A 4,004-nucleotide genomic window follows, 5' to 3' on the forward strand; every position below is an offset into this window, starting at 1 on the left:
TAAACCGGCTGAATCCCACCCCTGGTTCTAGGCCAGGGGTCTCCAACCTTGGCAACTTTAAGACTTGTGGAATTCTGGGAGTTGAAGTCCACAAGTCTTAAAGTTGCCAAGGTTGGAGACCCCTGTTCTGGGCAAGGCTGCTGGATAGGAGAATGCAGGATTGCAGCACAAAAGTGCGTGCACAAAAGAGGTCCCCACTCTCTCCTTTTTTCCTTCAATTACACAATGGACACCCACTTCCAGCACATACGTTTCTGGTGAGCCCCCGTGTGACCGCAGCGCAATTGGGGGTGAGGTTGCATCAATGAAAATGCAAAATATAGGCTGTCCTCGACTTACGACCACAATGGAGTGCAATATTTCTGATGTTCACTGAGACATTTAAGTGGGTTTTTCCCCATTTTATGACCTTTCTTGCCACAGTTGTTCAATGAATTGCTACAGTTCATAAGTTAATAACCTGGTTGTTAAGAGAATCTGGCTTCCCTGTGGACTTTGCTTGTCAGAAGGTCGCAAAAGGGGATCACATGACCGTCATAAATAGGAGCCAGTTGCCAAGCACCTGAATTTTGGTCACATGACAATGGGAATGCTACAAAGGGGGTAACTATGAAAATGGTCATAAGTCACTTTTTTCAGTGCGGTTGTAACTTTGGACGGTCACTAAACGAAAATCAAGGAATACCTATAGGGTGGGTGGGGATGAATTAATGCAGCACATTAGGCCTTGCTTTGTTAAATGATGGTTTGTTGATAAGCAACCAACTCTGACTTTCTGTATCAGGCGAAGCCATACATTGGCTTGAAATCCGTAGTTGTTTCGCTCTGTGCCTTGCAGATCTTAAATAAGTGTGACCTCTCTGCTACGCCAGGAACATCAGTGGTGAAGAATGCTGGGAGGTGTAGTCCCAATAATCACCTTCTTTTAACAATCCCATAAGCCTTTGCGGGGGGTGGTGCCTGGGCAACTGAATGGAGCTGAGTGTTTACTGGCCGGATGCCCTTCCTGTTGCCAATACAGAGTTTACTTCAGCAGATATATTCTCATCATGCCCAGAGAGAGAAATATCTGCCTCTACCTACAATTGAGCTCACAGCCTCCTGATTGTGAGGCGAGAGTTCCACCTCTAGGCCATCGCACCACTCTGTGTAGTTCCAACCATGATGCATATAAAAAAATAATAGTAGTAATAATTTATTAAAATTTGTACAGTATGCAGTCCGACGACTCCCTGACACACAGCAACTTTTGAAAATGGGCGGGGCTTAGATCACCAACATTTTGGTTTTTCTGAACCACTCCCACAGGCACCATAAGCCATAATTGGTAGGATTCAGTCATAAACCAGGCTTACAAAGGACTCTGACCATAAACCAGGCTTACAAAGCAAACTAATTGGGTTCACATAAACACGCTAAGCTGCACGATAAGCAAATTTTACTAGCACATTATGTTAAACGGTCTCCCACAAGCCCCTTTCTATCATGGTCATTTAGCAATAACAATTCAGCTGAATGGCCACCAGCAGAGTGGTGGGATTCAAAAAATTTTACTATCGGTTCTGTGTGCGAGGCTTAGTTGGCGTGGCAGGGGAAGGATACTGCAAAATCCCCATTACTTCCCTACCCCACTAACCTGCTTTCCAGCTCCGTTCTCCTGTGCAGGGCAACCAAAGAAGACCCAGCCAATCAGCTGGGACTCGGGAGGCAAAGAATAGATGGGGGAGGGGATCAGTCAGAGATATTTGCCGGTTTCCCGAACTATTCAAAATTTCCACTATTGGTTCTCCAGAACTGGTCAGGACCTGCTGAATACCACCTCTGCTTTCCAGGCAGTTTACCTGTGAATATTACTTTCTGGAATTAAATAACCGGGGAGGGGTGAAGGACACAAATATCTCTATCCTATAATAGCGTATAAGTAGTCCTCGACTTGAAACAGGTTGTTTAACCACCAGTTTGAAGTTTCAACAGACCCCCCAAAATGTACTTACCACCCAGTTCCAATGGCTGTCCCTCTCCCATGATCACACGACCGTATTCAGGAACTGGGAGTGACCATGATTTATGATGTTTTTGTCCAAAACTGTCATTTATTTTCCCCTTTGGCAAAAATGCCACATAGTGAATGGTTTGCTTAATGACTGTTGCATTCGCTCAATGGCCGCTGGGGAAAAAAGTCCTCAGTCTTGTGACGACGCCCTATGAATATAACAGGAAGGATCCATCACTCAATAATCCCAGGACCGCCTGTACTTTTTCAGACGCATCTGTTACAGAGGTGGTATTCAGCAGGTTCCGACAAGTTCTGGAGAACCGCTAGCAGAAATGTTGAGTAGTTTGGAGAACCAGCAGATGCCACCTCTGACTGGCCCCGCCCCCATCTGTTCTCCGCCTCCTGAGTCTCAGCTGATTGGCTGGGTCTTCTTTTGTTGCCTTGCACAGGAGAACGGAGCTGGAAAGCAGGTTAGTGGGGTGTGGACGGAATGGAGATTTTGCAGTAATCTTCCCCTGTCATGCCCACCAAGCCATTCCACGCCTACAGAACCGGCAGTAAAAAAAAATCTGAATCCCACCACTGATCTGCTGCATAATGGAAAGCAGGATTTTTAGATGAGATTGATCTTTGGGCTCTGCAGAGGTGGAACATTATTCTAGCAGCAAAAGAACAAAAGAGCCATGATGGTGTGGTGGTTAGAATGTGGCATTGCAGGCTAATTCTGCTGACTGCTAGCAGTTCAATTCTGATCGGCTCAAGGCTGACTCAGCCTTCCATCCTTCCGAGGTCAGTAAAATGAGGACCCAGATTGTTGGGGTCAATAGGCTGACTCTCTAAAACCGCTTAGAGAGGGCTGCAAAGAACTGTGAAGAGGTATATAAGTCTAAGTGCTATTGTTATTGCTAAAAAGAATCCTCCAGTTACCCAAATATATGGGGTATAACAAAAGAAGAAGATTGTTGGCTTTCTGCCCAGCCTAAATGCTTCCCAGAACAGGTGATTGGCAGCTAGAAGAAACAGGACACTCACTAGATCAGAGATTTCCAACCTTGGCAACATTAAACCTGGAGGCCTTCAACTCCCAGAATACCCCAGCCAACAAAGCTAGGACTTGAAGTCCTGCAGGCTTAAAGTTGCCAAGGTTGGAGACTCCTGCACTAGATGGTGAATTTGAACTTGTACTGCATTATTAAATCCCGTCACTGGAGCCGACAACTGCTCTGTATTTGATAGCTTTTGTGAAGGTAAAAACCATTTTTTTAATTTTACATTTTTTAAAACCCTGCCTTCATTACTATTATTTAAATAACTCAAACCCCAGCGGTTACATTCACACAACGCACTAAGCCAAATCAACCAAACTTCCCAGGGCTGTCTTGTGGACACAGCCAGTATGGACCTAGATAGCATCGGTCAGTTTAGCCAAGCACAGACAAAAGACACAAGAGCCAAGTTCTTTAAAAGTCATATATTAATCTGTGTGTTTTTTTTAAACTTTAGAATTCTGTAAACAGTGACTTCTTGGTACTGTTCCAGGTCCCTTGTTTCTGCATTATGAACAGGTTCCTTTTGTTCACAAATTAGCACCCCTCCTTTCCAGGTGAAAAATAAGAAAATGGATAACAAGATAGCCAGCGTCTTCACATCCCTCAAAGGCTTTCAAATCTCTCCGGTTCTTCTCTATTTTCACATCTCCCAGGAACCTCCCACCGCAAAATCTCAGTGTAGTTTTTTTAAAGACCTAAAACCATCATGCCTTTAACTCTGTTGGCCACATCAAAAGGATCTGCTATAGACAAATGAACGTTTTTGACTTCACTGTTTCAAATCAGCTTCAAGTGTATCACGCAGACAAGCCAAGGGATGGCTGAGGTTGTACAAAAACTCCAGAATGGATTGGGTCGCTCATCCCCAAGTTACTTAAAACACTGTCAGAACTGGGGTTCTCCCAAGGAAACAGCTGTGTGTAACACCATTGGATGTGTGAGCAACAGTGAGCACAAGG

The sequence above is a fragment of the Pseudonaja textilis genome, chromosome 1 (genome assembly GCF_049901715.1).
Source record: "Pseudonaja textilis isolate UNSWEBS1 chromosome 1, rPseTex1.2, whole genome shotgun sequence".
In the NCBI taxonomy this organism is placed as follows: domain Eukaryota; kingdom Metazoa; phylum Chordata; class Lepidosauria; order Squamata; family Elapidae; genus Pseudonaja; species Pseudonaja textilis.